Genomic DNA, 13,323 nt, shown 5'->3' with positions numbered 1-13,323 from the left:
TTATCTTCCTAATTCCAATTTGCACAATTATATTGTCACTGGAAATGGAGCTACTGTTAAACAAAGGTACAAATGTATTTTTCAAATTAAACCATGTCAAATTATACCAGCTGTTTCTTTGACATACTGATCAGTTTGACATAAAATAGAACTGACAACTTCAAATTTTTAATTTGTATTTTATGGGATAGATCAACCAAAAAGTAGCACATAGGTATGCAGAGGAAGGAAATGAGTGTAATTTCCAGCATTTATATGCAAAAACAAATCTTAAAAGTGGTGTGCACCATTATCCTCCTGCTATTTCCTGTCGTCTTCTTTGTCGTTTTCGCGAGCAGTACCCGGGTGTTGATCACGTGACTTGTGCGATGTGTAAGAGGTGTTTTGATATGTCAGAAAAAGCCGGCCGTATCAAAACAGCTGAGTGGCGATGCTGCCATTTATCAGGATCGAAACAGCTGTATAGATACATGTCGCCGTTTTGATACGTTTCGAAACGTTTCGAAACAACGCATAATCTTTTCATTGAAAAAACATGCATAGTTGCCAAATTTGGCGTGTTGTCTACATTTATGCTCTTATTACCGCTTTACTTTTGTAAAGCCAATTACTGCCAACCCGGTAAAGATAACTCAATGAACCTATTATGCATGTTTTTGGACTTTTGGAGGAAGCCAGAGTACCATGGGCCAAACACACAACCTCCAAACAGATTGAAAGACTCCAGCCGAGATTTGACCTGCAGGAACTTGTCGGTGTGAGGCATCAGATGAGAACAGGCCGCCACTCAAGAGTTACTGCCTCCCTTTTGCCATCCGTCAGCTTGTAGGTTGCTCCCTTAATCTCCCCAGCATAAATCCATACCTGTGCGTCCGGCGGTGAGTGATGCAGGTCATCTCAGCAACAGAGGCACTTAGGCAGTTTGTCAAAAGCAAAGCAGGAATCTTATTAAGCCGCATGTGCATGCATATTTCCTTTTCCTTTTTACTGCGGCCTCTTCGCCCGTTGGGTTACAGCGGCGCTGCTCGTTGCGAGACGTTGCATCATGCTCAGCGCGTCGACGGCCGTGAGCGCATCTCTTTAACTGGTGATGTTTGCTGATCGGATCAATGGAGAGCAACAGGCAAATAAGCTGTATATCTAAATTTGAGATTTTTACATTACCGTTTTTTTGTACCTTGGATTTAGTTGCACACTTTATATGAGTAAGAGTACAATATATAAATAATTTCATCTTTGTTTTGATTCATGAAAGAACAAGTGAGAGCTACTCATCAGTTTGATTTCTGGCATTGACAAAGTTCATTACCTCTCCCTTCCCCCCCGCCCGGCTCTGATTTAATGGACTGGGAACCAGTAAACAGGAAGGATTCCTGGCAGAGAGCTATAAAATTTAGGCTGAGCCAGGGAAAAATTTGACTGCTGAGCTGTGGAGTCGGGGAAAAGAGCAGCTCAACAATGTTGTCATCAAAAACAGCAACATACACAGAGCTGATAGAGACGAAGGTGCGCTGCCTCTATCGGCTGGATTGTTGATTAAACCGGTTTTTGTCGTGATGTCGAAAAAAATAATTTACCCGAAGGCGCTGGTTTACGATTAGCTGAGCTGTAAAGGAGCAGTATTATGTAAAATTAACTTTACATCATGTTTTAATGTTATTCCCTCATTAAAAACATACTTGGAGTGTTGCTTTGATTCTTTCATGCATGTTAGAGAAATCCTTTAATCTCCATGGCAACCATTCAGCTGTTCAAAACGTATAGGGGAACCTAGCTTTGCCTTTGAGGGTGAAGCTCCTCCACAGAGCTGCAGTTTCCCAGCTTCACAGAGCAGCCCTCCTCTGCTCCTTCAGACTAGCCAGCAGCAATTAGCAAATATCTGACGGAACTGAACATCAGCTGAGCTCATAGTAAGAGATACGTCTCAGTAAAACGCTGGTAAAAAAACTTTCTTAAAGGGTTATTAGAGGAACCATGTTGTGATGACTTCCTGAAGGCAGAGTTTCAGAAAGAGCAGGAGCTTCTTAAAGAGACAGGGGCCCAATTTCAAGGAGTTAAATTAAAAAGTCAAACGTTTAATCATATTTCATATATATAGCATTTTTATAACAACTGAAGGCAACATAGTTATATAATTGTGCTACACAGTGTCACTCTGTGGCTGGGAAACACATAATACTGCCCCTTTGAAGCAGAGGTTAGCATGCTAAAAGCCCATGTGGTGAGACATGACTCACTGTAGATAATGGCACACAGCATCCTCTGTTGGACAAACATGGCAGCGCATCACGCGGACTTGGAGAGAGATGAAACAAGTGGTTGATGCAGCTCAAAAGGAGATCTCTGCACCCAATGCCGACTCACTCTGATCCCCAACTCACAGCAGCTTGATGCTCCTGCAAAGCAGCAAAGCAGTGACATCCAGTGCATCACCGTTCAAGTGGTTCTGATAAAGCAGCATTTCATAGCACCAGGTGGTTGATCTGTCATGGAGACATTTCAGGAAGAACCCGTGTCCCTCTCTTGTCTGTCATGCACCATGTTAAACAAGGGGCTGTCACCCTGCGTGTCACCATGGCTTGATTCACTAGACGTTGCTGAAAAAGACTGAGCCCGTTACCTCGGCAACAAACCATGCCCCGACGGAAAAAAGATGTTGCGAGAGAGGAAATATGAGGAGCCCACCAAGGGGCTCTGACACTCTTAAAGCGATAGGTCACCTTCTAAAGTCCATGCACAGCGATTTGCACAAAGTCCGGCGCTTGAATCGATATGATCTCCTGTGACAGAACCACACAGGGTTAGGTGGAATTTAAAACAAATACCTTTTAAATTCTGAGAATAAATGGGGGGAAAAAATAGGAATGTGCTCTTTGGCAGTGCAAAATTTGACACACTGGAGTTTTTATATGGCAGCTCAACACAAAGCAGTCATTTATTCTGATGTAAAAGGAGAGGACTCAATAGTTTTAAAGATTTTTTTTTTGCAAATTAACATCTGAAAAATGTGGCTTTCATTTACATTCAGGTTCTACGGAAGAGGATTAGGGTCACTGGAAACTCAAAAGACCAAAGTCAGAATTCTGAGATTAAAAGTCTGAAATTTGACACTAAAATTAGAATTCAAATGAAGTTAGAATTCTAAGGAGGAAAAAAAATCGGAATTCTGAGAAAAAAGTTAGAATGTTGAGATTAACATCAAAAGTCTGGGGAAAAAAGACAGAAATTTTACACAAAAAAAAAATTAGAAGTCTGGCAAAAAGAATCCAAATTCTGAGGAAAAAGTCAAAATTCTTAGAAGAAAAAAAAAACTGAATTCTGAGGGGAAAAAAAAATCAAAATTCTGAGAAAAGTCAGAATTCAGAGATTCAAGTCAGTTGCCACAATTCCCAGGCCATGCATTCAATTCAGTTCTGTAGTTTTGACATAGACCCTTACTTTCTTCACAACTGGGTTTCCTCTGATGAGTCTTAATACTGAGGGCACAACTACTGAATCTTTGCAGTTGACTCTATTGTATTTATGGTAAATTTAATGTATATTTCTTGTCATGTCTGTCTTCCTACAAAACAAATAAAGTAATCTGGGGTATAAACCACAGACTTATGCAGCACCAACCAAAACGTTGACCAGCTCAGTCAGACCCAAAATGTCAACAGAAGAGTCAGCAGAATGTGTAGAAATGAAAAGCTGTCTGTAAACTTGTGATCAGACAGGATCAGTCAGGCTGAGTTGGGAGCGGCAGTGCAAACAGAGTCAAATGAAAGTCAATGCAGAGTTTGTGTTGCTGGATGCCAGGTGACCTCACCTTTACAAAGGTGAGGTCTTTTTTACTTATCTTTATTTAATGTCACTTTCTGTAGCGCACGCCGCGTTGCTCACGCAGCAGCTTCCACTGCTGTTGCTAATTTCCTCGGTTTACCATGGAAACTAAGCCCAGAGCGGATCCTCCATCCTCCGTGTGTTCTGCCAACCCGTCTGCATCTGCCATCTTCAGCTCCAGAGTTCCCACAATAACTCTCCTTTTATCCGCAGCTAAATTTAACCGCCGCGCTCGTGTACAAACAGCAGAGAGCTAACGCGTGGGCCCTCACACCTGGTCTCAGCTGTCACATGAAAACATCTCACACCGCAACAAAGGAGGCGACCGGCGACAGATTTTGTTTGACTCTGTGAGCTTTCTTTGTATTTTGTGACTGAAATTGTACGGAAACGTCACTTTCCATTGGCAATAATCAATCTGGGAAAGTTGCGTAACATTGGTGGGTGCAATGTCTGTGTTATGGACTTTGGGAATTTCTCAGCTAATTGTTCTTTTGGTGCAGATAACCAGACTTCGCCGCTGTCAGATATAGCAGTACTACTGTGTTGACAAGATACTGTTACAATAAACTTATGTGAGTGTTTTATATTTGGGTATTTGGGAATCAGAAAGTGAACTTGTTGCAAATTTGTGCCAAATTTACACCAATCGAGGTGTTAATTTTGACAATACTGACCTCTTCTGATCGGCTCACAATATCTGGAATGGGGTCCAGGTTGTGGGACTTTGGCTTCCAGACTTAAAAATTACTTAAGCCCAATCAGATTTCATGCGCTTTCCTTTACAAAGCTACTTTGAGTCATTCGACATACTTTAACCCTTTGAAACAAACTGAACTTACCATCCTGTTGGTCCGAACCGGGGAGGTCAGGACGAGGCCACCCGATCACAATCCAACGCTGGGACAAATCTGGCTGAGAAAGACGGACAGGGTGAAATTCTCACCGACAAATTCAAATCTCATTAAAATGGAATAAGTTCAAAGCAACCCATAGAGTTGCTTTTGACTGTTAACCTTAAAACTCTTACAAATACAGCATTGTTACATTCCTGTCCGAGCCAGAGTCAAAAAGCCATATTCAAGCACAGATCAGAGAATAATAGAACATTAATATCGTGACTACAAGTTGTTCTTTTAATTTTGAGTGGGGAAAAAAGAAAAAACATATTCTACTTCTAGAGTTGATTGTTTAATGTGCAGGTCTGGTTCAATGTATTATTGCTTCTAAATTCTGATTCGTTATCATTTTCATCTTTGTACACATGAACATATAATTCTTTTTTTTTTTTTTTTACTCAAGGGAAATAACTTTGTTGAACATTTTTTCTCTTGGCCATGAAAACAAAACAACATTGAGTTTATCTAACATGTTTAATGACTTTTCCTCCAAACTGGACATTGGGACTAATAAATCACAGTTCAAAAAATACTTTGTCCCTCGTAGTGACTGTCGGAAAACACTTCTGTACAGTACAGCAGAGTGTTGTCACGTAATTTGAGCATGGCATCAGGACTAATTACACAATACACAAATCCATTCCACTTTGCTAAAAAAAACAACAACAAAAAAAAACAAGCAAAGCAACATTTTACATACAATTTTATAATCACATGTGCATCTCTGGGGTCTCAGTTTCTAAAGATGAGTGCAGGAGATATTAGATGGAGCTTTAATAAATGAGTCGATGGGAGATGAGTCCTTTGGTGCTGCACTGGTTTTTATTACAAAACCCAGCTGAGATCGTGTACATGTGTGTTAATGCTTTTTTTCTCCTTTACTTTATTGCTCTGTATTTTTGGTTCCTCTAATGGGGTGAAGATAAAAATCTGCTGGGTGCTCCTACAATCATCATTATTAGAAGCGAGAGGTTTCGTTGTGATCTCCAGAAATCTTTAGAAATCACGCATCAATGCAAACATTTACCAGTAGAAAAGAAGAGGATTTCAACTGGAATCATCTTCTCTTGGAGGATTCAAGAAAATCACAGAAAGGTGTTCATGTAAAATAAATAAATAAATAAATAAAAAGTGTAAGAAACTGATGTCTTATAAGCTTATTTTTTCAAACTGTGGTGTAATTGTCACTGGTGATATCTAAGTTGTTTGGTAAATAAAAAACACTTTCCCGGCATTTCACTAGCTGTGTTTTCATCCTATTCCGAACTATATAACTGCACAAAATGGAATTACGAAAATAAATTTTCTTAATGGAAACACGGCAATGTTGAAAACAAATTTTTTTACGCTTTTGCGCTAAGATGAGGTGGTTTTCCAGCTGTATGGAGATTAGTGTGTTCCATAAAAGTGCGATGGAAACACTTTTATTCGCATCACACGAGTCATGATCAAAAACACGACGTTACTACTGGTGGAAACAATGAAGAAGACGACAGGAAGTGGGGAGAGGATAATGGCGTTTCTCTTTCAATGAAAGCACTGCAATTACCAAATTGTGTTTTTCCAACATCACCAGAATATCAACAAAGTTTTTACATACATTTGTAATGGAAGCGCAGCTATTGATGCCTTATGTCAAAACTTGGAACAAAACTTGGAATCTGGGATGACTTCATAACCAAACTTTACCATGTTACATCCCCAAGTTTGAAAAAAATAAAATAAAATAATAATTTGGATTTTCTAACTGATTAAGCTAAACGCTGTTAGCAACATAAGCTAATGTATTTCTCTCCGATTTACACAATGCAAAACTTCAACATGGTCACTAAATGAGGATTGTCCTGCGAAAGTTTTACGCTGTATGTACAAGGCAGCCATATTGGATTCTGGGTTAGTGAGAAACCTACTGATTTTCTCTTAAGTTGTGTTTCTGCTCACTTTTCCACCTACAACCTCTCCAACCGAAGAATCAAGCAAACAACAATGAAACACCAGGAGCTTGAGTACAGAGACAGGCTTGGAAAACGACAATGGAATCAGATGAACTAATCAAAGGAGATTTGGAACAGCTGCGGCAGGATGAAAGCAGGGAAACTGAGGGAGGGAGACTAATTAACGCAGAGGGAACTGAGTCAAAGGATCTACAAAGCAAAAGGGAAAAGCCCTGGAACTAACAAGAGAGAGAAAAAACTCCACATGTACAGATGAAACCAAAAGGATGAGATGGTCCAGCAAATAAGGATTTTTACTTCAAATTGAAACTACTAAACAGAGAACCATAGTGAAAAACATTTTTGATAAACACAGGATCTTGATTAAAGCAGACAAGAACTATAGTTATTTGCCTCAATCTGTTTGACCCAACCAATGATTGAACTGTTTTTTTTCTCTCTCCCAAATCTAATAGTAATATTATAACATGAGCACAATGTTCACCAGTTTCCATCTTAAATATTGTAAGATCTTTGTTGTATTCCCTTTTGAAAATTTTTAAATAATTTTGACAGAGTGAAAAGTAAGCCAACACAATGAGCTGGGCATTCCATTCAGCAGGCTGAAATCTGTAAGAATTATGACTAGATTTGAAAAAAAAAAAAAAAAAAACACAAGATAAATAAGCAAAATATTTCAGAATGACTTTCTTTAAAGACAGGAAAACTACTTTGTCTAGGTGTAGTGTAGAAAAATCAGAACTCTATAAAGCTAAACAATCCAAACGCCTGAAGTCTGAAAAAGATAGCTGCAGCACCCTCTAGTGGCTCGTTTCAGACACTGAGCTCCGCTTCACGTTTCCACAGTCAGGAATTACTTTTATAAATAAATAAATAAATAAATAAATAACGCTGCTCATCTTGAAACAAAATGAAAATAAATTGAGTGAGATACCTGCTCTTTGAGTCACAGGCAATGCTCCACACCTTTTAAGGTTAAAAGCTTGCTTTTAGACGAAAACGGCTTTTAGACTAAAACGGCCAATAAAACGGTCAACGCACATTGACGTTTAATTCCCACAATGTGAAAATATGATCTCACAAATTGCATCCCGGCCTTCAATCCGTTCATTGACTAAGCCCATTTCATCCTGTAAATGGTCACTGGGGGGCCAGAGCTTATCCCCTGTGATACCGAAGGAGGGGTGAGGCACAGGCCTTCGAAAATATGAACGTCCTCCAAGTGGATTTGTTAAAAGTACAGAGAAAATGGGCTGATGTGAGAATCTGTAGCTCAGATTGGTGAAGAAGTTGATGCCAGTTATGATAGCAACTGAACAATCAGGGTGCCCATTCTGATCATAATGTTATGCCGGGATCAGTTTTGCTTTTCAAAATGTGGATGTATTTCCTTCCAAGTACGTCTCCTTATGTTGAAGCAAAATTAAAAGCAGTTAATCTTAAATCCACTTCATATTACAAAGGGACCCATTTCTGTCTGTGTCATTGTAGAGCCACATAGTCGAGGATTGTCTTTTCTTTATTAGATGTCTCAGAATATTCAACAATGCGGTTTCTATGAGGCGATGTAGTCGCAGTTATACAGTGCTGTGAATATTTTCCACTTTCCAAAGTTCTTTTTTTGTTGGCATGTTGAGATGTTCAGATCAAACAAATGTCATCAGACAAAGATAACCTGAGTAAATACAAAATGATAAATGATCATTTCATTTAAAACGGCAGAAAAGTCATAAGGGCTGTTTAAGGTCCTGATTCAGAATCTCACCTGAAGTCCATACTGTATCTAGGTCACTTCAAAACCTTTGTTCTGTTTCTTTTAAGTCATTCAGACATAGTCTTGCTGTGGTGCTTTGGGCATTTCCTTAAAGATGGTCAGGTAGATAGACCTGACCATCACCAGTCCCTGTTCCTAAAGCACCAAATCAGCTCCAGACCATCTCACTTCCACCATGTTTGACTGTCAGAATGACCTTCTCTTCCTAAAATTTGTTAGTTTTATGCCAATGTAACAGGATCTACATCTAAAAAGCAGATTTTGTCTCACCAGTCCACATTAATCATCTTCAGCTTAATCACAGGGTCAGCAGCCCAAGTAGCAAGACCCACATGTTCCTCCAACCAATTGGGTGTTCCCAGGCCAGTTGAGAGTCTGCAGACACCGCATCAATCCGCCCATCGATCTCTTGATCCATAACAAGACCCCGGAATACTTAAATTCCTTCACTTGGTGCTGGACCCGTTCCCCGACCCGGAGAAGGCACTCTTCAGTTTTCCAGCTCTTCCCAGCCGCTTCATACTTAACTCAAGCAAAAGCTGTGGATCACAACCTGATGAAGCCAATAGGGCCACATAAGGAACATGACTGGAAGACATGACGACATGTCTTCCAGCCATGGAAGACATAAGGAAGTCATGTTCCTTATGTCTTCCAGACATAAGGAACATGACTGGAAGACATGACGACATGTCAATGTGGTTGAGTCAAACTATCATGATTCGAAGATGAGAGCAATTGTTCTACCACACAATGCCAGATTGGTTTGGATAACTCCCTCATTTGAATGTAGTTGTCATTAAAAACCTCAATTTTGTACTCACTGAGGTTGTCTTTTTTCCAATAATGACATTTGTTTAATGATATGAAACATTTACATGTGCAAAAAAAAAAAAAAAAAAAAAACCTTTAAAAAATAGACATTTGAAAGGGTGCAAATACTTTTCCACAGCACTGCATGTCCCTTAAATCAAACCTCAAATTAAATAAAATGCCTTAATATGGGTAAATGGCAAGCAAATCTGGTGGTGAACTGAACCACTAGAGGGCGTGTGAAACCATGTTTTGAATCCTGAGTGCGTGTAAAACTTCCTTCACGGACCCGCTCAAAGGCAAACTGATAGTCGCAGCTTCAGATTTCCTTGATAGTGATAAATGGAAAGCTCTTCTCGTGGCGACTTTGTATGCCAATCCTCCGACCAAAATGTCAAAGTGAGCATCTTTAATCTGTTTATCTAGAAAGAAAAAGAAAAACAAAGCACCAGCAAAAAAAAAAAAAAAACACACAACCTTGCGTTGGCAGCTCCAATCAATCAGGCTCATGTTCAGAGAAATCACGGAATATAGGTTTACGGTTATGGCAGCAAACATCAATCTGTTGCTGACAGGGCCTTCAGTAGTCCCCCGGATGTCTTGTGTTTTCTGAATGGGATGTGCTTTGTTTTACCCTATTAGAGACAAACACACAAAAAATAAATAAATAAAATAAAACAGAGATCAACGAGAGCTAATGATGCCAAAATCAATTTCACACATGGTTAACTGCAGGAGAGTGGATTGGTGTGTGGAGGTTCTTGATCTGTCCATCAGCCCCGTGTGTTTCTCATCAACATCAGCACTCCTGTTGGACCAACCAATCGACCAAGAGCAACAACCACACATAGACGATACAGTTATTATTAGAGGCAGAACCAAGGTACAAATTGCATCATAAGTCCCGTCCATGTGACATGTCCGTCAGCAGACGTGCTCATCCGCCAACTGTTCAGTGAGACAACTGGTACCATGTCATTTTGGTTAGTCACTGGCCCAAAATGGAAGGTTTTATGCCATGCATGATAACTTTCTCATCCATAAGCAGAGCACACCTAACAATAACTCCCATCATATTCTCTTGTTGTGGTTTCTCAACTGCATTTTCTTGTGTATTTGCACCAACACACTACAGTCCATTTTCTTAGGCAGCTCAATGACTTCTCTACTTCACCTCCACCAGCCTATTACAGCAATATATGACCTGGGAGGACAATTTAGTGTCATCATGTTGCCTATTGCTATCAGGATAATGGTGTGTGTCCTTTAGCCACACAAGAATCAAATTACCGCCAAAGGACTCGAGCTTTTGAGATTCCACAAGGTTTCCATGAAGTGCCACAATGTGTCTTTTCACTGGATTTAATAACATCAGAGTTTCCTGTCTGACTCGGACATTAGTGTGAACACTGAGGTAGATCTATTTTCCTGGCGTTAGGTTTAAAGTAGGGCTGGACGTTATGGTTGAAAAACGTGTCAGGATACAAGCTTTTCATATCAGTCAATATCGATAATTGTTGTTTTTTGTTTTAAATATCTGAAATACTGCCAAACTGTGGCCTTAACTCTTTTATCCAGTTTTCACTTCACGTTTATTTTTAAGGAGTTATGAGGCACAGTGACGAAAAATTAAACTGCTGCTGCATGTTACTCAACAAGTTGCTGCTGGTTAACTAAAGAGTGAGTGAGTGAGTTGAAGCCACCAACCGTGCTTAGCTAGCCCTAAGCGTTAGAGCGGCTTAAGTCTTTCCTCCTTTGCCTACATCCCCCAGAATGCTGTGCGGTTCCGGATAGAAGTTCAGTGAAATTTCTGGAAAAATGTGTTAACTGCTGAACGTCTTTATTTAACCAAAGCTTTGGTTTGCTTTCCGTTGTATAGTCCACAAATAGCGTCTTCCTCACGGTCTTTTTCTTCTTCTCCATTCCCTCTCCTGTCTTGCGCCACCTATGGTCAGTGTTGATAATGTCTCTGTTGGTATTGATGGTACAGTATTCATATTAACGTGTCTGTTGCGGTATATGTGGTTATTGACTTATTGTCCAACCCCTAGGTTAAAGCGTGGAGATTTGATGAAGATCAGTCGTTGAGACATTACATTCACTATCTTATTTCCACAAGTGCAGATTTATGAATAAAGTAACCAAGGTCGAGTTTTAGCTATTAATAGCCACAGATGGCACAGATCCACCAGAGTATGCGAAGGTTTTAAAACGCACACATTTCCCATCTGTACCCTTCATGGGGTTTGAAGTCCACCAATTACAATTTGTCTCATTGGCATGGTTATAGTGTTGAAACTAAAAGAGGAGATCACGTTTTTTAAAACTACTGTTTTAAAACTAAAATAATGTCAGCAAAGGAGAAAATAGCAAGCGTGTCTCTCATAGGTCAGATTTAATACAGTAGAAGATTTTTCACAACATTGCAGGTGTATACTGCAGGTACACTGCAAAAACCCAAAATGTTGCCAAATATCAAATATCTTAGTGCACTTGAAATAAGACAGACTAACTTACAAGTCACTTTTCAGCAACATATAGGAGCTTAAGTCAATAATTCCTTAATATTGATGAAAAAGTACTAATTATAATTGAAATAATCTGTCAGTGGAGCAAAACTCTTTATGTTATACTCTAGGATAAAATGTATTGTTCCACTGGCAGGTTATTTCACTTATAACCGATATGTTTTCATCAATATAAATGAATTACTGAGTTAAAACAAACTCTTATTTCTTGCTGAAAAACTACTTGTAAATAAGTTTTGCCTTATTTCGAGTGTACTAAGTTGTTTGCTCTGGAAACTAGACCAAAAATGCTTTTTAACATTTTGTGTTTTTGCAGTGCAGACTATTAACCAATTGAAATGCAACGTAATCAGAAAGTAAGTCATTTGAACATTTTCTCTAAGTCTTTTGCACACATTGTGTTTCTAATGAAAGCTATCATACTGGAGTGAGAATCCCACACCAGCCCAGCATCTCTTCCACACCAAAAAGAGGAAATCATTTGTTTTATTTTCTCCCATGTTTAGTGAAGGCAACATTTAAACTCTGCATTACCATTTCACCTAAGAAAAACGAGGGATCTATTTTTGCATTTCTCATTTAAAATGGATGTGCCGGCGACAGCATGTGAATCTGGGTCATTGAGTGTTCAAGTGTTAACCTAAGTCAAACGGTTAATAAACGTGGCCTCGTTTGTGGCGGAGATGTTTAAGAAACGTGTCAAGTGACATTGAAGGGATAGAGGTTTGCTGAAGTCGTCATCACTAGTTGTGACGCAGTCTGCAGTAAACAGAGCCCTGCAAAAAACAGTAAATCTCACCAAAGCTCTAGGTTCTAGTGCAAATATCCCAGTACATTAAGAATAGGACAAACAAACTAACAAGAAACTTTTCAAGCAAGATGTAGGAGCTTGTTTTAAGTCAGTAATTTCTTAATACTCATGAGAAAGTGTTGGCTTCACTGGCAGATCTTTTCACTTATGTGTCAAACTCAAGGCCTGTGGTCCAAATCTGGCCCACCATAGCTTAAGTGGCCATCTAGATTCTAGACTAAACATTAAGTCTGCTTAAATGTTATATTTTCAATCAAATCAGTGCTTACTGCCAAATTATATCAATCAGTCCCTCCAGTTTCTTGAGAATTATCGTGGAAATTCACGCAAAATCAACAAATCCCTGCACTTTTTTTGCCCTAATTGGGAGTTTATTGCAGATTTTTCTGCCGACTCAGCTTTAATTGATGTTAGATTATAGTCCATGATCTATACAGCGAGTAATAAAAAGTTGCATTTACCATCATAAATAAGGACAAATATTTCCAAATAAGTACCACAAACACTTTGATTTTTATTGCAAAAAAAAAAAAAAAACACAAAAACAATCACAAAATCCTGGAGGGACTGAGCCCTGGAGGGACTCAATAATATTATTTAATTGTAGAAATTCATTGATATTTTAACAGTTTATGATCAGGTTTTAGCAATACATTCTGGCATAACCGACCCTTTAAGAGCATGCATGATCTTGATTCGGCCCAAAACAAAAATGAGTTTG

This window comes from Poecilia formosa, unplaced genomic scaffold (genome assembly GCF_000485575.1).
Source record: "Poecilia formosa unplaced genomic scaffold, Poecilia_formosa-5.1.2 Scaffold221, whole genome shotgun sequence".
Classification (NCBI taxonomy): Eukaryota; Metazoa; Chordata; class Actinopteri; order Cyprinodontiformes; family Poeciliidae; genus Poecilia; species Poecilia formosa.
This window is presented reverse-complemented; position numbering follows the sequence as displayed.